Genomic DNA, 24,088 nt, shown 5'->3' on the forward strand with positions numbered 1-24,088 from the left:
GGTTTTCTTCTCTCCCATTTTTACATTGTTAGAATTGCCCAAGTCTTTTAGTTTAGCTGACTAATTCTGTTTAGTTTAGTTTTTTTTGGGGGTGGGGTTGTTTTTTTTTTCTATTTGTTTCCTTTTCATGTTTTTTTTTTCTAGTTTTTTTTGCCCTGTATTATTCTTTGTCATCCTACACGATTGAGAGTTTTGTCAATTTATACTATTTGGTTTTATAATTACTCATTTTAAGTATAACAATGTATTTCCAACAATTTGTATTATTGCTATGTTATGTTTATATTTTATGAAATATAAAAAGATTGAAAAATAAAGAAAGAAGCACTTCGATTTTTTCAATTCAGGCAGCAGGCCTACCTTAGTGTACAATGGGGTCAAAGTTGAGTTTAATATCATGTGCACAAGTGGATGTATGCTCAGGTGTAATAGGAAACACTTGCAGCATCATCACAAATACGTAGCATCACACACACAGCAAATCTAATGCCATATTTGCAAGGCAAGCGGCTCCCAGACACAGAGATGAAGAAAAATTTATTTAAGGTTGTTGGGACATTTCAATGATATCTTTTCCAAAGAGATAAGTAGACAAGGTAGGGGAAGGAAGCAACATATGGACACCATCTGCTCCCATATACAACAATATTTACAGGACAGGGACATTATCATAGGTGACAACAGAGATGCCCCAGTGGTATGGAGGTTAGTGCAACGCTATTACCACCTGGCACATCAGAGTTTGGAGTTCAATATTTGTGTCCTCTCTAAGAAGTTTGAACATCCTCCCATGGAATGTGTGTATTTCCTCCAGGTGCTCTGGTTTCCTCCCACAGTCCAAAGATGTTCCAGTTAGTAACTTAATTTTAAGAATAAATTGGATAGGTACATGGATGGGAGAGGTCTGGAGGGTTATGGACTGGATGCAGGTCAATGGGACTAGCGGAATAATATTTCGGCACAGACTAGAAGGGCTGAATGGCCTGTTTTCTGTGCTGTAGTGTTCTATGCTTCTCTGGTTCTACTCATTGTAAATTATCCTGTGATGAGGCTAGGGTTAAATTGCATTTGCTTGATGGTGCGGCTCTAAGGGCTGGAAGGGCTTATTCCATATGTGTCTCGAAAAAAATCCTATCATTCATTGTCCAAACTAACATATATCATTTGCACATGTTTAGTACCGGCATATTTGAAAAGTGCTGCTTAGAGATACATCAAAAAACTATCTTCATCTTCTTATATAGCACTTTGAGATGGAGGATGATCTGCTTCTTTATGAGTTATGATGATGCAAGTGTGGAAGCCATGGACTCCTCCACAGATGGGGCATAAAATGGCTGATGGACCAAGTAGGTAATTTGTGAGGTATCGTGCTCCCTCTGTTGTGTATGCAGGGCTTCTGTATTGTTCCTCTTGTACGAAGTTGAGGGTCTCAATGTCATCCTAAATACCCCTTCTCTATTTGAGTGTTCATAGATCGAGGATTCCCAAAAATCACTGTGGAGGTAGCATTTTTTAATTCAGCTTTCAGTACTCCTTGAACCTTCTCTCCAATCCTTCCCATACCAGGGCTTGTGTACCAGTTTGAGATAGTTTGTATGTGTACAAGAAAAGCAAATGCAATGTTCTCATCTCAAGCAGACTAGAATATAAAAGCAAGGATGTAATGATGAGACTTTACAAAGCATTGGTCAGACTGCACTTGGAATATTGTGAGCAGTTTTGGGACTCTTGTCTTAGAAAGGACTGCTAGCACTAGAGAGGGTCCAGAGGAGGTTCATGAAAATGATCCAGGGAATGGAAGAGCTAACATATTGTGTGTGTTGATGGCTCTGGGCCTGTACTCAATGGAGTTTAGAAGAATGAAGTGGCGGGGGGGGGGTGGCGGGGATGGAATCTCATTGAAATCTATCAAATATTGAAAGGCGTAGATCGATAGTGGTGAAATCTAGGACCAAAGGACAGAGCTTTGGAATACAGGGAAACCCCTTAGGAGAAATAAAGAAGAATTTCTTTAACCAGGGGGTGGTGAATCTGTGGAATTCTGGCTGTGGAGGTCAAATCATTTAGTGTCTTTAAAGCAGTTCTTGAATTGTAAGGGTGTCAAAAGTTATAGGGAAAAGGCAGGAGAATGTGATTGAGAGGGATAATAAATCAGCCATGATGGAAAGGTAGATCAGATTCAATGGGCCAAGTGTCCTAATTCTGGTCCTATATCTTACGGTCTTTTGATCTTCTTGACAATTTGGTGTGCCCAGTATATCAGAACAAGTATACCCAGAGCCTGCGCGCTCGGAACTCACAAGCAATCATTTGATGTGTTCAATGAATGCCATGAGTACATTGGCAGACCACCAGGTTCAAGAACAGTTACTACCCCTCAACCATCGGCTCTTGAACCAAAGGCTATAACTTCACTCATCTTCACTTGCCCCATCATTGAAATGTTTCCACAACCTATAGACTCACTTTCAAGAACTCTTCATCTCATGTTCTCGATATTTTTTGCTCATTTACTTATTATTTCTTTCTTTTTGCATTTTCACTGTTTACTGCCTTTTGCACATTGGTTGAATGCCCAAGTTGGTGCAGTCTTCCACTGATTCTGTTACGACCATCATTTTATTCTGGGTTTCTTGATCAAGAAGAAGGATCTCAGGGTTGCATATGGTAGCATATATGTACTTTGATAATGCATTTTCTTTGAACTTTGAGTTTGTATTTACATGGTGGTGTGCAGCTTCAGATCCACAGCTGTAATTGGCGTTCATATATGGGCACTGTCACACCTTGCTATCAGCTGTGAGGAAGTGTGCCCACCAAGGGTCACCAGTTGAAAAAAAAAGATGGTAAGCCACAACAGCATGTTAGTGCAAAGGGGCTTTATTTAGTGCCAGGAGGAAAAAGTGCAAAAGCTGCCGAAAAGTTGTGAAGAAAAAGAAATTTACAAGTAGACAAATGAGAAACAAACATGCACATACAAAAATTTACAAATCTACAGAGGCTTTCTCCACGCCTCACTTTGTCTTTATCTTTCCAATATAACTATTCACCAACTGCCCATTCCAACATCCATACCTCTCCAGCGAAGCCAGACTGAGAGTTTAAGCCTGCCTCCGCCTGGCCTAGAAGGACCAGGAAATTCTACTGTTGGTCTGAGGGGAGGAGGGGTGGAGGGGGATAATCACGTGACCAGAGCATAATAATTATTTCAGATGTAGAATTGGAACATTTAAACAGGAGTTTTCTTCCACAACAAATGCTTTAGTTAAACCTATAGATCAGTGTCCACATGCTCAGATGAATAAAAAAGAATAATGCGCCCCCCCCCCACCAGTGGTGCTCCCAGCGTAGGGTGCAGTGGACCTGCTGCCACTAACACCAGCATTATTTTAAGATGCCATAAAACGTCCCTTGAGCCTTTTGGGGCCGTTCTGCAGTCTATAAACTGATGTAATGGTGTGAGCAAAAATAAATGAAACTATTTAGTGTACCTGTGTCTGCAATCCTTATTTTTATGAGTTATACACCAGTGAAGCACGTTAACTGAAGGGGTTGTTTTGATTGGCCAAGCTAGTGATTGTTTTACTGTTGGGGTGTGTAAATGGTGTATGAGTGTGTGGGCAAAGTGTGTTAACTACTGGGGAAACTAGACCAGAGACAGAACGAGGAGGAGTGACTAACCAGGCAAAGGGACAAGGTTAGTGGGAGAATTAGCATTGCCAACCTGTTCTGTAACAGGCATGGTGGCATAAAACTAGGGCGGGAGGAGAAGTTGGCGGCGTGACGCAGCTCTCCGGTGAAATGATATCGTATTTGTTAAATAGGTACCATGCACAATTCCGATTTGATGGAGACAGCCGTGAGAAGCACGGAGGAACATCCGGAGAAACTTCTGAAATGCCCAATTCGCTGCCGCTGCTACTGTGTGATTGAGAATCTCCGGAGGGAAGGCCCCAAAATCCTCGGCTTTGCCTGCTGCTGGCAGCCGGGCTGGGGTCAAAGTGCTAGGCAGAGATGGTGCACGGTGCATAGTGTCAGAGGACTGGTCTGAGGCTCGAAGTTTTCAGACGACTCTGAATCAGACAGTGGTCGGACATGGCAGGGAGATGTCTGCGTGAGATGTGGGACTTTCGAGAGACTTTGAACTTTTTTTACCGTGCCCATGGCCTGTTCTTCATCAAGTTATGGTATTGCTTGCACTGTTGTAACTATATGTTATAATTATGTGGTTTTTGTCAGTTCTTCAGTCTTGGGCTGTCCTGTATTTTGTGATATCACACTGGAGGAATATTGTATCATTTCTTAATGCATGCATTACTAAATGACAATAAAAGAGGACTACGTGTCCTCATAATCTAAATCTAAATCTAAAAAAATCTAATTAAAATAATCTGATTATCAAGAGAATGCACTGCTAGGGGTTGGTGAAGGCAGATGTGATACAGGTGCAATAGGGGCTCTATGTGAATATGCAGTGAACAGACAAATATGGACCCTGTGCAGGCTGAAGGGATTAGTACCATCAGCCTATCTCAGTATAACTCCATGAGCTGATGGGCCTGCTGTTCTGATCTATGTTCCTTTTCACTCTGACTTTTCCTCTCCCAAAATACCAGAAGTATCAACTAGGAGGACAGCATGGGGAAGTAAATTAGACACCATCATCTTACCAGGGTTAATGGTTTACTGGATGTAAGGATCAGACTTAAAAAGTCCTTCTGATCTGGCACATCCCGTTGCTCAAAGAGATGCCAGAAGCATGTAGAAGAGTAAACTTGCAAAGGGAATTTCACATACAGCAAAACTCATATAATCTGTCCCCACAGGACTTTTGTAGTGCCAGGTGAGTGGATTTTTCTGGACTATTAAGTGATAGCAACCCCCTCCTCCAATACGATTTCAATTTACGTTGTTAGATATTACGCAGCAGTGAACCCAATGAATTTTAAGGGAGCAATGGACCCAGTGGGTTTAAAGGGAGAGTGTGGAAGGCAGTCCAGTTTGTTTAAAGAGAGTGCAGTGGTATATTTAACAGTAGCCTGAGCACTAGTTTCCTGGTGAGGTTAAAGTGAGCACTTGAAATAGAACCATGCAAGCAAGATTTCTGAACAACTGGACTTTCAGGATTTCAACATATACATGAAGTGGAAATGTTTAGAACAGGTAATACTGACTCAGAACTCCTTTCTGTCAGACTAATAAATGCTGTGAGCTTCACATGTGGTAAATAAGGGACATTAGGGAATACCAGACTGTAAATGTCATTTTGAGCTCAGTGCAAAGACACATTCACATTCAATCAGTTAATATTGAACTAAAGCCTTAGCAAATTAATAGCAACAAAAAAAAACACACCCAACATGGCATGTGAATCAGTCCATAATGATACCAATGGAAGGTAGAACGAGATTCCCTTCACCCAGAAGTCTCGTTCCACTTTGACCAATACGGAATGCAGGAAACTGCAGATGATGTAAACTGAAGCAAAAAAAAACAAACTGCTGGAGGAACTCAGCAGTTTGGCATTCTGGGTGACGGCCCTACATCAAGACTGGTCAATTTCTTCAGCTTCACACACAACTTCCTCCAGCAGTTGGTTTTAAAGTCAGTATGGATCTGGCCTATTGATGGAATCCTTGCTGTATTTACTCAAGCAACGTTGGTAAACCACAAATTGAAGCACAGTTTCTCTAAATGGAGGGAAAGCATATATGAGGAGACACAAAGTGCAGTCATTTAATATTAACGCACACCTGGGATGGCCCACTGCCATGATTACTGACCAACAAAGCATAAAAATTTTAATTCCAAAGTCCTGATGAAGGATCAAAACAGAGCAGGAATGTTCTGTTCACCACAGGTCAGAGCAACAAACACAAAATGCTGGAGGAACACAACAGGTCAGGCAGTATCTATGGAGAGGAATAAACAATCGATGTTTCAGATTGTTTATTCCTCTCCATAGATACTGCCTGACCTGTTGTATTCCTCCAGCATTTTGTGTTTGTTGCTCTGACCTGTGGTGAACAGAACATTCCTGCTCTGTTTTGATTACTTTTGTAGTTTGATATTTTATATTCTGTGTTTTTCACTTGATTTTCTGCAGTTTGCATGATTTTTTGCATGTTGGGGGTTCAATGCTTTTTTCTTCGAACTGGTTCCATGGTTTCTTTGTTTTGTGGCTGTCTGTGGGAAGACGAATTTCAGGGTTGTATACTGTATACATACTTTGATAATAAATGTAATTTGAATCTTTGAATCTCTTGTCTTTTAAATTCCAAACTACATCGTATATTTTTTAAAACAGCATGCAAGAATGAGGTGAAGGCAGAAAATAAAACAAAATATTTGCAGAATTTGGTTGTTATAAGATTACCGGTATTGTTGTTTTTTTTCTGTACCTTTCTATGGTTTTGCCAAGATCACAGCATGAGTTCTAATGTAAAACAATGAAGTGTTCTGATCATGAGCCAAATTGTTAATTACCTCTAGCTTTATCATGCTCTTGTGCATTGGTGGGTACCTGCAATTTAATATGTAATGATGTTCAAGTCTCCTCTCCTCTGAATCAAATTCCCTCTTCAGTGCCTGAAATGCATAGCTTGGTGTAATATCATCACACCCTGGTGTAATATCATTGCACCCAATAGATTCCCGATATAGCCCGTGAATGATGGTAAATTTTTGGACCTGGCTGGCAAGGATGTTCATATTACTGATTCTTTTCACCTTTCAAACCTGATGAGGAACCAAGACATCATCTGCCTTACATGGCGTTGATAAAAGGACACGGTACTGTTTCAAAGAACTAGAGAGAGATCGTGTTATGGAGCAGACTGGACCACACCATCCTCTGGGATTTGGACACTCTGATTCTCCAGAGTATGGAGATCTGGCACAATTCCTGTTAAGATTCTGGCACCTGCTGCAAATAGGCAGCCATGTTTCGGTACCAAGATTTGCAAATTTAAATTTGCATATTTGCATATTTTGTTTTACCAGTCAGAGTTGTTAGCTCAGTTTTGAACTCAGTTTTGGAACTCAGTTTTGGTGCTCAGTCGTCAGCTCAACGTCAGTTCAACGTCAGTTCAGTCTGCGATTGCATTTAGGATTTCTGTCTCATTTGGATTCTTGTCCAGTCTCGTCAGCTTCTCTAGCATTTAGTCAGGAACCCTGTTCTCACCTTGGTCTCGAAATCGTGCCTCGATTCTAGTTTTAGATACTCCAGCACTTGGGTCCTTCCAATCCTCGCCTAGGCCTCTCGTCACAGATCTACCTAGCACTCAACTCAACACTTATCCTTTATCCAGTGTCACTAAGACAAACCGTTCAATCACAGGAACACAAGAAAAGAGGAGCATTGTCAAACCTGCTCACCATTCAATGTTACTAATGGTTGACTCAACACTTATTCTCAGTTCTTTGATCTTTCAGAAGTGCAGCTACCTCCCCTGAACCCCTACACAACCCTCCTGGGTAGAGAACCCCACAGATTCATCACCCAGCGTGAGAAGAAATTCCTAAGCACCTCACTGTCATATGATCTCCCTCTCATGTTGTAACGACCATATTTCAAAGTACAGGCAAAACCCTTGTGTTATAGCTGTTCAGGTAACACTAATTCATCTATACAGAATCCATAAATCACTGACCAAAAAACAAAGAAATAGAATAATGTTTTCTCTCACCGAAGTTAATGTGAGAATATTTACTTACTACCCATTATGCTGCTGGCATTTTGGACAGCAGTGACGGTCCTCCATCTCTCAGGAATACCATCACACTCAGATGAACAAGGATTCTTCATTGCTGTTTCCACAGCAATTTTGTTTTACCAGTCAGAGTTGTTAGCTCTGAGCCAACCCGCCAAACCTGGAAGACCGATGGACCACTCTTAGTTTGGCCTCTACCCTCTGACCTGTTTGGCATGGGTGGCCCTACCAAAAGCCAAAGCATGAAGCCCTGACTCCAGCCAACATAGATCTCCGGGTCATTGAGGCGCGCAAGCCTCCAAACTCTATGACAAGGTTGTGGTCCTCTTGGACTAATGTGGGAATAAAAATAATTTAATGGTAACAGTTGTTTCTTTCAGCTTGCTTTTCGTGATTCATGCATGGACGATGCATCTTTCTGCTATGGAAAATTGTGACATAGGACTGATTTTGAAGAACGGGAGAACACAAGCCCTGTGCACCCTGTAATACAGGGGAGTTGCCTGTCATTAATGGATAAGAAATTATAAAGCAGGTGTGATACCAGTGTAAACTGATCCAGAAATTCTTTAGTGTTGGGAAAGGGAAGTAAGGCAGGGGACCTGTGATGAGTCGGTGGATATCTTTGCAAGGACACGTCGATACAGATTTTCGCTCCACACAGGTCCCAATCTGTTAACAACAGAATGGAACTTGCATGATTAAACACATACAAACGCAGTTTTTCCTCCCCATTTGTTCTGCTGTTGTGAATTGTGGTATCAGGTAGAATGCTGATCCGGTCTGCAGATTGTGAAAAGTGAGGGAATTGGGACAGTGCGGGAAGGAAAAAGTGTGGAAGAAATAAAGGGTCATGGCATCAGTCTGAGTAGAATCCAAATACTGATGTTTGGCTTGGAGCATAATGAGGTTGGTCAGGAATGGCGTGGGTCATGGCTCCTGTTGGTCTCTGTGTATAGCTGGGTGCCTCTGAATGTTAAAACATACCATTAGAAGATCCCGATGCAAAATTGCCAGACTATAAGATCAAAGCACTGAATCTAAGATCGCATTAGGCAATCAGTTTTCCACAGAAAATCTATCACTCAGTGCACATAAGCATTGCATTACCCGATGGAATCTGGAGGCCCATTTCTCTCCCTGCAATCCAGAGATGAAGGAGAAAAACTTGCTCAGGGTTATCCTCTGTTAGCCCTCCACAGAATGACCATGTGTGCAAATGTGTGGACAGATTTGAGACTGGACTCAGTGCTGCAACAGCTGAATAGCATGTGTAGAGTGGAGCAGACTTGTAAATGAAAAATAGGTATAATCAGTATTCATACAGTCAGAATGCCTCATGAGTAAATGTCAACTGGAAGGAGAGAAAAGAGGGAACAATTGTAACTTAGTGAGCTAACACTATTCTGCCATCCATCCCAAAGATGGAAGATTCTGGTTAATGCAAAGCCAGCTGAATACTTAAATGGAATTGGTGCTTATATTACAGAGGAAATGATTTGTTGATTTTTTTTATATTCTCTTCAGCATGTGTAAGGAACGGAATTTCTCCTTCAGGTAAACCTGACATGGCAAGATATTGCCATGATACATGTCTGTTCTCATAGGAGTGGACTCATGGCCAAAGAATGTTGAAATCATTTTCATATTAAGTCAAAAGAAGCAAACTGATTTCTCCCTGCATTTCAAGATAACATAAGTTAAAATTAAAATGGTTTATCAGAAATAACATTAGGTATTTAAATCTCTGCATTCTCTACCTCAATATTGGGCTGGATTTTGGGTACATTTACACAATGACTTGAGGACTTCAGCTAGAATTGCAGGTGAGTTAGCAGATACAGGCACGAAGGCAGAGAGTTTAAATCTATCTCTACAGCTCTCTCATGCCTCCTGGTGGCTAATTATTGTATGGCAATGGCAAAGACGAAACCACTTGACCTTGCCAGTCAAATAACTTTGTATGGAAAAGGTATTGCAAACTCCATCTCCTTTAAATTTAACAAAAGGTATAAGATTTGTAAAGATTATAGATTACACAAAGGTTTAAGGAGTAGAACAGGTTATTTGCACATAAAAATTGACTGGCATATCTTTCATAATACAATTACAAAAAATATACACATGACCCACTATAATAGGTCATTCATATATAGGCAGAATATCATGATTAATAGATATGCTTAGAATATATTGGGGCTCCCAATGATGTGTGTCCTCTTTTGTCATGTTATTCAGCTGCTCAAGGTGTGAAGCTGAGTCAAGACAAGTCACATCTGGATCCATCTCAAAAAGTTTATTCGTATTTTCCCTCTCTCCTCTCCCTTTTCCCAGATGGTGCCATCAAAATCTTCAATACTTGGCTAATACTTCTCAGCTTAGTCAGCTCTGAAGGCTGTCAAAGTGCTATGAATGTGGCTGGTAGAAATTATTAAGAATAAATTATTGAAAAATCACTTGCAAAATCTTCAAAAAATAAACTAAAAGATGTGAAAATAAATAGGATAACCAGAACTAGTACAAAAAAAAAATTTGAAATACTATTAGCTACCTTAAAAGATCAGAACTGTTTTCCTTCATCCAACTCAAGGGTAAAGAAATTTGGCGTGTCCCCTTTGGCATCCACCACAGCGTACAGATGCACCACAGAAGCATCGTGACTTGGTATAGCAACTGCTCCACCCAAGACCGCAAGAAACAGTAGAGAATTGTGGACACAGCTCAGCGCATCATGGAAGCCCATCCTCCTCCCAATGGACAATGTCTTTGCATCTTGCTACCTTTTGGTAAAGTAGACACGATAGTCAAAGACACCAATCACACCAGACATTCTCTCTTCTCACCTCTCCCATTGGGCAGAAAATGCAAAAGCGTGAAAGCATGTACCACCAGGCTCAAGGACAGCTTCTATCCTGCTGCTATATGACTATTGAATGGTCCCCTAGAAAAATAAGATGGATTCTTGACCTCAAATTGACCTTGTTATGTCTTTGCACCTTATTGTCTGCTTATACTCCACTCTCTATGTAATTATAATACTACATTCAGCATTTTTGCCCTTAATGTACTGATGTGATAAAATCATCTGTACGATAGTATGCAAAACAATTTTTTTTCACTGTACCTTGCTTCATGTGACAATACTAGTATACAAATTTATTGGTTTGATAGAAAATTAATTATGCCTGTCCAACAAAAGGCAGGTTACTTGAATGATTCTCCAGATGCTTTGTGGTAGCATCATCAGAGAGAACCTGCTGTGGTGTCCACGATGTCTGTTTTCCTTTGAGCTTGCACAGAAATCCTGAGCATGCTGGTAATGCAGAGACATAGTTCAAAGTTTTAAGTAAATTTATCATCAAAGTATGTATATTTTACCTTGAGATTTATTTTCTTGCTGGCATTTACAGGAAAAAGGAAATACAACAGAATTCTACAAAAAAACTACATAAACAGGCAAAGGAGTGACAAACAACTAATGTGCAGAGGAAGACAAACTATGCACAGAGAAAAATAATACAGAGAGCATGAGTTGTAAAGAGACCTTGAAAGTGAGTCTGTAAGTCGTAGAATCAGTTCAGAGTACTGCTGAATGAAGTTATCCACACCCATTCAGGAGTCTGATGGCTGCAGTGTAATAACTGTTCCTGAACCTGGTGTTGTGGAACCTAAGCCTTCGGTAAATCCTGCCCAATAGTAGTAGTGATGAGAGGGTGCAGCCCGGCTGGTGGAGCCTTCAATGATGGATGCTGCTTTCTTATGGCAGCACTCCATTTAAATGTACTCAATGATGTCAGCAGTTCCCCATAAAACCTAGCCAAATGCAACTTGAATAGATTATGGGTGCATAGAGAACTCCAATTTTTAATCCCTTATCAGGATTCAATTGAATGTTATTTTAGAAATAACGGATGAAGGATGCTTAAAAGCCACAAGTCATCATGGAGGGCTTCGGTTAGAAATCTGAATATAAGGTACTGACAGTCTGCTAATTCTAAGCATCGCCCGGATATGTGGTGATTCCCTGCCTCTCATCTAACACTCATATTTTCTGTCTAACCTCATCTAAAAATAGTCTGGCATTTTAATACTGTGGTGTATTGCTCATAGTGAACTGCAACAGATGGTTGCATGAAGAAATGATCACAAGTAGGTCAGTGGATTCCGTAGTTCCTCATCTAAACATTGCAATATGTTTGTCAAATGGAAGTCAAATTGTAACCCGAGCTCCAGCTCCACTGAGTCCGAGGAAGAACTCAGTTGTGTTATGTTGAGTGGCCGACATATTTTGCCTGGAGGTTAAATTACTTTCTCAGTCATTGACCTGAAACATGAGTTAACATTGTTCCTCCACAGATGCTGCCTGACCTGCTGAGTATTGCATCATTATTTTTTTTTCAGATTTCCAACATCTGCAACTTCCGATGCATTTTGATGCTGTCCTACCCCCAACTTTATGCTAGCTAAGTCTCTCAGAACTAGCATGTCCAGAACCCTTGCTGGCATCAAGAAGGAGGTACAAGAGCTTTGGATCCCACACCACCAGGTTCAGGAACAGTTATTACCCTTCAACCATCAGGTGCACTCAACACCGAACTGATTCCACAACCTATGGACTCACTTTTAAAAACTTTACAACTGATGTTCTCAGTATTATTTATTTATGTATGCAAGCATTTGCACAGATTGTCTGTCTTCTTTTGCAAATTGGTTGTATGTCAGTCTTTATTTATATGTAGTTTTTAATTGAGTCTATTGTATTTCTTTGTTCTACTGTGAGAGCCTGGAAGAAAATGAATTTCAGGGTAGTATATGTACTTTGATAATAAATTTATTTTGAAATTTTGAACCATGCCAATGGAGTCACCGATCTGGATTAAAAAGGCAAATGCTGGTAAGCTGTGTATTTTGGTTTATTTTAATTAATTTTAATGTATTTATCTACTTCTTGCCAGTTGCATGTGTTTCAAGTAAATTTATTGTTATTATTTTTAATAATAATCGGCACAGGATGACACCCGGGAGGCTGTATCGGAGAGGCTGGTCGGAAGCTCAAAGTTTTCAGACGGATGGACTCAGTGTCGGCTGGGGTCGGCTGCTTCCAAGGTATCGGCAAGTTGACGGTGCCTGGAGGTTTATGGCAGGCAGTTTCTGCCTTTTGCCGCCTGCTATCGGGGACTCGGGAGTCGATCGACGCGGAACTTTGAGACTTTTTTTTACTGTGCCCATGGTCTGTTCTTTATCAAATTATGGTATTGCTTTGCACTGCTGTAACTATATGTTATAATTATGTGGTTCTGTCAGTGTTAGACTTTGGTCTGTCCTGTTTTCTGTGATATCGCTCCGGAGAAACATTGTATCATTTCTTAATGCAAGTATGCATTTCTAAATGACAATAAAAGAGGACTGAGTGTTCTCATAATCTAAATCTACTTCAGATTTTTTTTAATACTCATCATGCAAGACATATTTAAGGAACTGATAGAGCATTTTATTAGCCATCAGGTGTGGTGCACCCACAACATCTACCCCCTGAGGTTTATGAACTTAGTTATTTGCTTCCCTATTATAATACAGGGGGAGGCTGTTCAGCCCATTGAGTCCATGTAGCCCATTGAGGCTCTCAGTACAGACATCCTCCTCTGTCCCATTTTCCTTCCTATTCCCTTGTAATCTATTCACTCTCACAGAGCCACTTGGATTCTTTAGCGACTAAGGGCCAGTTACTGTGGTCAGTTCCTATTGGCACATCTTTGCTATGTGGGAGGAAAGTGGATCATCTGCAGGAAGCCTACATAGCCACAAGGAGAACAGACAAATTTCTCCCGGCAGAGGGTCGCCAGGATCAATTCTGGATGGTCCAGGCAGTGTGGCAGCAGCACAAGCTGCTCTGACAACATGTGAACATCACGTTAACCGTTCACAGTCTTCTTTGATTCACTGGACAGCAGCAGTAGCAGCAAAGCCAGGAGCTTGATTTATCCTGCAGAGCTGCAATGATTGTTCTGGTGGGAAGAGAGAGGCAGATTAAGAATGACCCTTCTGTTGTGTAGTTTCAACCAAAGTGTGACTCCCTCACGTGGTACAGCTTTGTAGTAATGTCTCCAAATAGGTTCTGCCATCAGTGTTAATGTGCACATCACATGTTCTCATGTATACATGAGAGAAACGATCATATTCTCCTAATACCTATCACTTTAGAAAGCTCATTATAAGTTATCGCATAGGTTACACATTAAGATCCATATCTATATTAATTAGGACATAATGAATATACAGAATATCCACAGAAATCAGCAAAACCAAAGTAATTAAAAAATTTCATGTAAAATCACACAAAGTTTCTGATGATACTTGTACACTGAGTGGCAGATGTCTGGATGCTCTAGAGCTTGGACAGAGAAAGGAAGAGGAAGAGGGAGAGGGGGAGCGGGGAGGGAGGGAAAGAGAAAGTGAGAGAGAGAGGGGAGGGGGAGAGGGAGAGGGAGAAGGAGAGGGTGAGGGAGAGAAGAGGGAGAGCGAGGGAGAGAGGGAGCGAGTGTGAGAGAGAGGGAGAGGGAAAGGGAACATGAACAAATTCACTGGTGACCTTCCAGTGATTCTTCTGGATTTATAAACTATACTGTGCCTGTTTTCCCTGGTATCCAAGAGCTGGACATCCTAGACACCAGAGCTGTCAGAATTCTGAAGAAAATTAAAGAAATCCACAACAAAACAAGCAGTATTGAGTGAAAAGGCTTAATTTTCAAATGTAAATCTCAAATGTATAGGACTCAAAGCTCAAACCTGGATATTTATTGGCATTCTGGGGATATGCTATACTTTTCACCTTATTCCTCTCCTCAGGTATTTCACTGAGGTCATTTTGATTCACCCTTTGTGCTAAATATGCCCATGCATGAACACCGCATTTATACATTATTGCATTGCGGGTTTAGCACATAAAACAACAGATTTACTTCTACACCATCAGATACATAAAAACGGGACACAAGTGGAACGGGAGGAATCAACTGCCAGCTTGCTGTGGTGCAGTTGGTTTCCTGCTTTGACTGGAATGGAAAATAAAGCAATTTACCAACTTGCAACAAACGTTATTGTTTTCCTCCTTCGGTCTTTCTGTTCTCATCTTTTGTCCCTTGTGTCCCATTGCGTTTCTTTGTAAGTTCACCACTCATCTCCTTTTCGGTGTCAAAGACGGATGTAACTCAGTCCAATGTTTTGCTATGGTCAGTCAAGAAAGGATTAACTTCCAAGCAGTCTCCCCTCTTGCTTTGCCAGTGGCTTTTGCTACCAATTTAGGTCCAACGGTAAAAAATTATCCAAAACTTGTTTTAAGCCTGATGCTAGAAGTTAAAAACTTCTGTGATTTAAATTACAAGCAGCAAGCTAAAAGCGGAGCTAAATTGCAACCAAGTGCAGGTATGCAGTCACATCACGGTCCTATCAGTTACACCACATCCAGCAACTAATCATTTTCATTTACTCTTCCGAGTCTGATCTCTAAAGTCACTCTGAAAAATGCTTTTCCAGCAAAACCTCAGCGTTTTGGGTTTCCAGCTAATCTGTTTCATCGTAGAGTTTAATCGGGAAGTCTTTTTGAGACAAGATCCATCATCAAGATTAATGACTAAAATGATTGTGACAACAATGTCTTTTTCAACATTGTCTCAAGGGATGGTCGAGAGGATTTCCAGATTTTGACCACATTGGGCTGTAAAAATAATCACTGATGTTGATGGGGAATTCTTAAAAGAGAGTAAAATACTATTTTCAAAATGTACAAGCAGGTCTTCCCCAAAACATTCCAGGTACATTTGAAATGCACAGCACATGCCAAACCTGATTTAAAAACATTCAGAAACTGACTTACAGTGAAAACAGACTGATTTCTGAAAATTTATTCAGTGAAATAAGAACACGGTAGCATAGCGGTTAGCACAAAACTGTACAGTACAGGTGACCAGGGCTCAATTCCCGCCGCTGCCTTAAGGAGTTTGTATGTTTTTCCCGTGACCACGTGGGTTTCCTCCGGGTGCTTTGGTTTCCTCCCACAGTCCAAAGATGTACTGGTTGGTAGGTTAATTGCTCTTTGTAAATTGTCCAACGACTAGACTAGGATTAAATATTGGGGGTTGCTGAGCGACAGGGCTTGAAGAGCCGGAAGGGCCAATTCTATGCTGCATCACAATAAATAAAAAATCAATTAAAAACTGAGAAGCTTGAGCAAGGCCTTTTCTCTTTGGATTGATGGAGGATGAGAAGCAACTTGATGTAGTTGAATAAGATTATGAGTTGCATAGGCAGAGCCAGCACCTTTGTTTCCAATGGCCAAAACCAGAGCACTCATGTTCAAGTTGAGTAGAGGAAAGTACACGGAAGATTTCAAAGATTCTGTCTGTTTTTACACGGACAGTGATGGGTTCCTGGAATGCACTACTGACAATAGTGGTAGAGGCTGACACAAGAGGGACATTTGAAAGACTTCTAAATAGGCACTTGAATGTAGGAAAACATTCATGGGTTGAAGGGCCCTTCACTACTCTTATGTTCCATGATCTAAAACAGTCTTGAAAGCTTTTTAAAACAGTGTAAGAGTTAAAGCATTTTCAGTGGCCTTCGCTGGTAAGAAAAGGTAGGAAGGAGGAAATCAATTAGATGTTTTTAGTTAGGTGTAATGATGATTTGCATAGCTCCAATGAGGTAAAGCGAAGTGATAACATGGCATCTTCCAATGGGGGGCTTGCTTTGTAATAAAGAAGGCATAGATTGCTGTCAATGTAATGAAGTCTGTAACTATATTTACAGCAAAAACCACAAAGCTGTGTGAGAAACAACATATTCACTTCTTGGTGATAATAACTTGTCCAAGGACCCGCTGCAATTCAGCTACGGCCACAACAAATCTACAGTAGACACAACCTAGACATAAAGACAAGGCCCATTACAACTTATGAGCACTGAGAGAATGCCGATTTGTCTGCAATACTCTTTACAGAAAAGCGGTTGAATGAAGCCCTTGTATACTTAAATACGGAGGTGGAGAGTGTAAAGGATTCCATGACTGCCTTTGAAGAAGAGGATTGGAATGTTCTCAGACATTTTTTTCCGTTTGTAGAAACATGCTTACAATCTGTTTTGTTAATTTAGTTTCCATCTCTGAAGGGCTCACATAAATGAAATTTTACAGCTCCCTCATGGTTGTAATGTTTCCAGTACACCATGAAGTAACAACATAGGAAAATGTAAATGCTTTAATGTCCAAATTGTTTTTGAAGAACCATTTTCTTTAACCAGCAAATCAATGATGTCATTACAACAAAATGTGCTTAAGGAATACAAGTCTTTTAATGAAAACAACTCCATGGCTCTTTATTTTAAGGAATTGTCATTTTCAATGAAATTTATTGAGACAATATAACTATTTCTGACAGCTTTGACAATAATGTAGGTTAATATGAAAGCTAACCAAGCTTCATGAGTTTAACTGTGTTTCCCAGACAAACTAGTTGTCTGAAAGAACAATCCAAACTGATTGCCTAGTGATTTATTGGGCCAGATATTCAATGAATGGACCAAACTTTCTCGAATGCAAACTTCTGTTGGGTTGAAATTTGTAATACCTGAGCAGAGGTAGACGCCCCCCCCCCCTTCAACGAGGCTAAGTAGTGATCCTGGGACATTGGACTGGACTCTTCTCAGAGTGCATTTAGGGAATGCAGCTTCCACAGATTTCCCAACACTTAGGAATGTGCTCACTGAGTCTTGTGACAGATTATACTGGTTTAAATTCAGTGGAAGCATCTGTGCACCAAAGCATGAGAATAAGAACAGGTCCTTTTCATTTTTAAAAAAAATTGCATTTGGGTATTTTTAACATTTTTAACTTTTAAATGCTAGTAGCTTTAAAAGTTCTTTGGTTTTCTCTGGATATCAAAGGTATTCACAAACATTTAATCACACTGGCAATGCTGAGAGTTTTAAAGGAAGCAGGCTGGCATCACTGCCCATCAAAACCATTGTGGAAGGTGACACCAGCCTCAGAGAGGCCTTGGATCCTACTACCAAACATATCTTTATCTCTCCCCCCCCCCCCACCCCCGTCTGCTTTCCACAGGGATTGCTCCTTTGGGATTCTCTTGTCCATTTGTCCCTCCTCACTAATCTCCCTCCCAGCACTTACCCCTGCAAGCAGCCAAAGTACTACAACTGCCCATATACCTCCTCCCTCACCTCCATTCAGAGCCCCAAAAATAGCCCTTCCGGGTGAGGCAACATTTCAACTGCGAATCTGCTAAGGTTGTCTGTTGTGTCCAGTGCTCCCAATGTGGCTTCCTCTACACTGTTGAGATCCGTTGTAAATTGGGGGACCACTTTGCTGAGCACCTCTGCTCTATCTGCCAAACGTGGAACTTCCTGGTGGCCAAACGTTTTAATTCCAATTCATATTCCCATTCCGACATGTCGGTCTGTGATCTTTTCCTGTGGCACAATGAACCTATTGTCAGAGTGGAGGAGCAACACCTTATATTCTGTCTACGTAACCTCCAACCTGATGGCATGAACATCAAATTCTCCTTCCAGTGTTTTCCCCTCCTCCTCCCTTCTTCTTATATTCCCCACTCTGGCCTCTGACCTCTTCTCACCTGCCTAACACCTACCCCTGGGTCCCCACTTCCTACCCTTTCTTCTTTGGTTCACTTTCCTCTCCAGCCCTTTAACCTTTCCTACACACCTAGCTTCACCTATCACCTTCTAGCTATCTTCCTTCCCCTCCCCCCACTTTTTTATTTTGGCATCTTCCTCCTCCCTTTCCAGTCCTGAAGAAGGGTCTCGGCCCGAAACATCAACTGTTTATTCATTTCCATAGATACTCTCTGGGCTGCAGAATTCCTCCAGCATTTTGTGATGGTTGCCATATATACTACACTTGGCTACGCCAGTAAGCTGGTAGGAGGATTTGCACTGGAAGAACGCTCGCAAGAGCCTACTCTGGAAGAGAGGCCTTAAGGCTGAGTGACCAGCAGATCTGGGTAGTTGACCAGTCAGCAGAAGACCTGACTCAGCCTGTATATTCCAGAGATGTCCTCTGAGGCAGAGCAGGCTCCAACAGTGAGTAGGCCTCAGGCAATGCACCACCAATACTCTGCACAGGAACACTGGGGCTGCCTTTGACAGTTTGCAAACAGCAAAGGCTTTTTAATTATTCTTCAGTATCTCATACAGACAGAGACATCCAAAGACAGCTCAGATTTAAATAAGTATTAAAAATCAAACACAAAGGAGTAAAAGAAAATATAATTAAAACATATTTGATATTCATAAATAACAGAATATTTTTAAATAAAGTAACTGATACCTCATTTGAATGGATAGAGTTACCATTCATTTAACACCCTTCCTTGCTTGAGCTCAAAATATGCTGATCCCTGATCTGCTGTCACTAGCAGTTCCTTAAAAAGTTCTCAGCCATCCATCATTTTAATTCTGCCTATTTATTTATTTATGTATTGACAAACAGTGTGGAGTAGACCCTTCTGGCCTTTTCAGCCGCGCCACTCTGCAAACCCCCAATTTAATTCTAGCCTAATCACAGCACGATTTACAATGACTAACTAACCTACCAACTGGTTTGTCTTTGGTCTGTGGAGCACCCAGAGGGAACCCACACTGGGTCACGCCTTACAGGCAGTGGTGGGAATTGAACCCTGGTCGCTGGTACTGTAAAGTGTTGTGTTAACTGCTACCCCAATGTGAGGTGAAGATATGGATGAATAAGACTTATAAGTATCTGGTTGATATTGTTGGCTAGAAATAATTTGTCAGTTTTAATAACACTATTTGGGATAAGTACATGGATAGGAAATGTTTAATGAGATATAGGCCAAATACCAGCAAGGTTAAATGGGACTATTAGTCAATATAGGCCAAAGCGGTTGATTCAGTAGAGTAGTAGTAGATGTGTCTGTAACACTTGCAATAAATATATATATAAAAACTACCAAATGACATTGGTTGACATTTTATAAACTAATTTTCATGGATTTTGGTACAAGTAAATACCAATAATATCTATTTTGAAAAGAAAATACAGTATTCATGATTCATGAACTAAGGAAGTAAAAAATAATGCTGCATCCAAAGAGCAAAAAGTGTTGGGTCAATGTGGAATAAAATTAAATTTTGTTGTCAGGCTTGACTAGCTAAGTATAGCTCAAGGTTTGATATAGCAGGATGACAGGATAAGACGCTGACGCTACCTTGCTTGTGCTAGCTAACAATAGTGAGCAGTAGATCATGCCGGTAATGAGGTACTGTTAGCCTTTGTCCGAGACGGCTAGCTAATAGAGGAACGGACTGTAGACATGCAGTTCTAATTTTGTGTATTGCGCGGTAACATTTGTGAACTGGCTGATACCTAACAAGAGCTGCCTGAAATCATAGACTAAGTCTGTTCTGCTGTTGGTTATTACCCAAAATACACTGTATAAATTTAAGATGTAACCTGACATTGGCGAAGTCATAAGGCAACCACTCCCCGTGGTTACATATTAAAGGGTTAACTGTATACCAAGGTCTGTGTCTTTATTTTTGTTTGATAACGGGATGAATTATTTTACAGTAAAATATGGTAAAATAGGGTAGATTCTTTGACAGTCAGTGTCTCTTGGCATGCTTGAGAGAAGATATGGGTGTCAGAGAAATAATAATAACAGACATTGCATTGTTCTTAAATTCAGAATACATCATTCTGTGGCCAAAATCTATTTCATCCATGCCTTGTAGACAAGCACAGAAAAATTCCCATTTTGTTCGTTTCAGGTTACATGTCACATATTTACACCATACAACTTGTCAGAATTTCAGCTAGATAAAGTTCATATTTGGCAGGTATTAGCTTCTTTGAAAAGACTTTTAGAGAGTTAAAAACAGTTGAAAAGTGCCAACATTTGCATTGTGTCCAACTATATAAAAAAAATCAGTAAAAGTTATTGGTTTTCCAGCCCCTTCATTCTGCTGCGATGATTGCAATGAAATTATAAATGACAAGAGCTCGGTCATACCATTTTGATAGAGAAAAAAATCCACCAGCAAATTGTTCAGATTTTCATTCACAAGTTTTTACCATTTCTGGACTTACATACATATCTTCATCTTGAGCAAGTACTAAACAAATTGTAATTTTACAATTTATTAGACAACATCGATAAATATCTGAGCAAAGGAGTCATGAACAAACAACCAATAAGGTCAATGGAAACCATTCGACTAGTAAAATGTTCATGGAAATAGTTCGAAGTTTTTCAGTTATTACACGCTAAAAAGCAATTGCTGAAGTCAAAATCCAAATCTGTTTCATAGATATGTGAATTATGTACAAAAAAAAAATGTGATGTATCGTTAACTCAAGCACTTTCTACAATCTTGAGAAATTCTACAGAAACAGGTCTCTGGCTCAGCATTGCTGGAACCTATCCAGTCAGCTTAGACAAGTAAGCTCAAATAACAGGCAGCCATAGTACATGAACCCATGACCTTCTGAAAGGAAGTCGAGTGATTGACTGCTTCAACTCCTGAGCGACCTCTTTATCTTTCTTTTCATTTTTGACCTACTTAAATAATTACAACAAATTTCATGCCCATAAAGGAATAACATCAAAAGGCTCCATTATCACCGATATCAACTCATTGTTCGCACAGCTTCTCCAAACAGCACTGATGTACACATCATACAATTATGGCAAATGTGGACTGATTTTTGCTTTAACAAGAGATTCTCAATGCTGGAGATGGTCATGGGTGGAGAGGTTAGAGGGAAAGCAAGTGCAAACTGCCAAGTGTGTTCGTATTTCACTTTTTCAGCACACCATTGTTTACTGTCAGATTGAATCATATCAAGTTGAAGTCAATTCGTAAACAAAAAATCTGCTAAATCAGCTAATATAAAATGCTAACTACAGTGGACAACAATTTATTTTCTGAATGTGTTGCTTCCTTTTGTGGTTATGGTAGACCACTTGAAGCTGAATACAAATGTTATTTCAGACTAATTGCATCACGTAGGGATTTGGAGAAACAAGAAATTAACTTTTATTGAATATAATGTGTTTATTTGTGTAACAGTACTGACGCTTTGCAATCGTTCAAATAAGCTAAAAGGTTTTGTTGATGATTTTCATTTTTCACTACTAATTTAATTTAACTATTTAATATATATATATATATATTCATACCGTAATTCACAGGTTTTTTCCTCTATTATTACACATTGCATTGTACTGCTGCCTCAAAGTTAACAAAATTTCACAACATATGCCAGTGATACTAAACCTGAATCTAATTGTACTCAGTGTCTGAGGCTTCTTGCTTAAGTGTCCAACAGTAATCAGCCAATACTGATGGATTCCAGTTGCCCTGATACCATTTCTCCATGCTCATCACTGACAAGACCAAGGTTTGCAGGGAACCTGTCTGAATGGGAATGCAGAAAATAAATCTTATGAAGTGACATGTTGCACTTCATGGTTTTGTGTGCTTGAAGCATATTGTTAACCAGCTGCATGCAGTTTGGTCAACAACATCCTTGAATACCTTCCATGTGATTTTCTACGGTCTCGCTAGAAGGTCGTCAAATTGCCTGTCATTGATGACCTGTTTGATTTGTGGACTGACAAAAATGCCTTCTTTAATCTTGGCATCAGTTAATCTGGGAAACATCTGTCTCAAATATCGAGATCCTTTACAGAATTTTTTTGCCTTTCTAAAACCTGTCCTGCCATGCAGCATCTACCCTGCCTAAGCATGGAAAGCCTAGAAAGGTAGAAACACTTTCAGCTTACATTGTGGGCATAATTTTAATTGCCTTAAATTATTAATTGAAATAACAAATATAGGTGATTTCAAACAAATGATGCATGATAGGGAAATTTAATGGTGTTTCATGATCAGCTGCCCAAAATCCATAAGATACACCCAAAAGTATTCAGGAAGCAAAATCTCTGTTTTGCAATGCTTTTAATGAAATTAAGTCAAATTTGCAAAGAAGTTAAAGTAAAGCAGAAACTATTTTTTTATAGATTTAAAAAATATTAACATGCTCCTGTCTGAATAGTCCTTAATTCTGGAACACTAGCAGAATTCAAAGTGACAACTTCCTCCAAAAGATGCAAATATGAGTGCTTAATTATTTAAGAAGTGGATTTCAGGTTTTTGCTACATTACTGGTTAATTTTCTGCGGACACCATCCTAACACCTGGGAGAACATCCACCCACCTGCAGCAATTAAAACCATTTTAATAAAATTATAACCAGTATAAAAGTAAGATGCATTTTTGAAGTTTGCAAATTGTGAGTAATCAGTGATAGAAGTTATCCTTTATTCAAACCAGTTAAGTTAGCAGGGAGGACTCTGAACTTTAGAACACCAGTGATTGCACATGTGGAAGTTGTATTGTTCAATCACAGAACAGTTAGAGCTTAGAAAGACTCCTGGCCTCTCAAGTCTGCATTGATTTGACAAATAAGCATTCCAAATAGTCCTACTCACTTGTTCCCTCCCCAAAGTCCTGAAAATTCTTTTTCAGATATACACTAAGTGGAGACTTTATTAGATACCTCCTATACCTAATAAAGTGGCCACTTAGTGTCTGTTTTTGGTCCTCTGCTGCCCTAGCCTTATACTTCAAGGTTCAATACGCTAAGCCTTCAGAGATGCTCTTCTGCAAACCCTTCTTGCAACACTTAGTTATTTGAGTTATTGTTGCCTTCCTGTCAGCTTGAACCAGTCTGGCCATTCTCCTCTGACCTCTCTCATTACAAGGCATTTTCACCTTACTTTCCACTTACTGGAGTTGCTTGTTTTGTTTTTCTCACTATTCTCTGTAAACTCTCGAGACTGTCGTGCATAAAAATCCCAGGAGATCAGCAGCCTCCAAGATACTTAATCCACCCCATCTGCCCGTCTGAGATGCTCAAACCAGCCTGTCAACAATCATTCCATGGTCAAAGTCACTTAGATCACATTCTTTCCCCATTTTGATATTTAAGTTGCTGCCCTGTGATTGGCTGATTAGATATTTGCAATAAAGATTAGATGTATCTAATAAAATGGCCACTGAGTGTACATGTACAGGTCTTTCTAAAATTTTTACAAATCAGCTTGCCTCCACCTGGCAATGCACTTCAGACCCTAATCAGTCAAAGAGTCGCAGAGCACGAAAAACTCACTATGTAAAACACATTTCTTGTTCCAGATGGTCGTTCTGAATCTCTTGCTAATCATCTTTACCCCATATCACCAATTTCTTCACCTCTGTATCAACAGCAATCACCTCCCTCTACTTTTTCAAGGCAGTTCATAATTAAGTACGTT

General features: G+C 40.1%; 1 protein-coding gene across 4 annotated transcripts in view; it reads right to left on the bottom strand.

Annotated features, from left to right (window-relative positions):
* The window catches only part of LOC134359927 (astrotactin-2-like), a 1,812,737-nt gene that overhangs the window by 562,708 nt on the left and 1,225,941 nt on the right, over window positions 1–24,088 (bottom strand). The window lies entirely within an intron of this gene.

Source organism: Mobula hypostoma, chromosome 21 (genome assembly GCF_963921235.1).
Source record: "Mobula hypostoma chromosome 21, sMobHyp1.1, whole genome shotgun sequence".
In the NCBI taxonomy this organism is placed as follows: Eukaryota; Metazoa; Chordata; class Chondrichthyes; order Myliobatiformes; family Myliobatidae; genus Mobula; species Mobula hypostoma.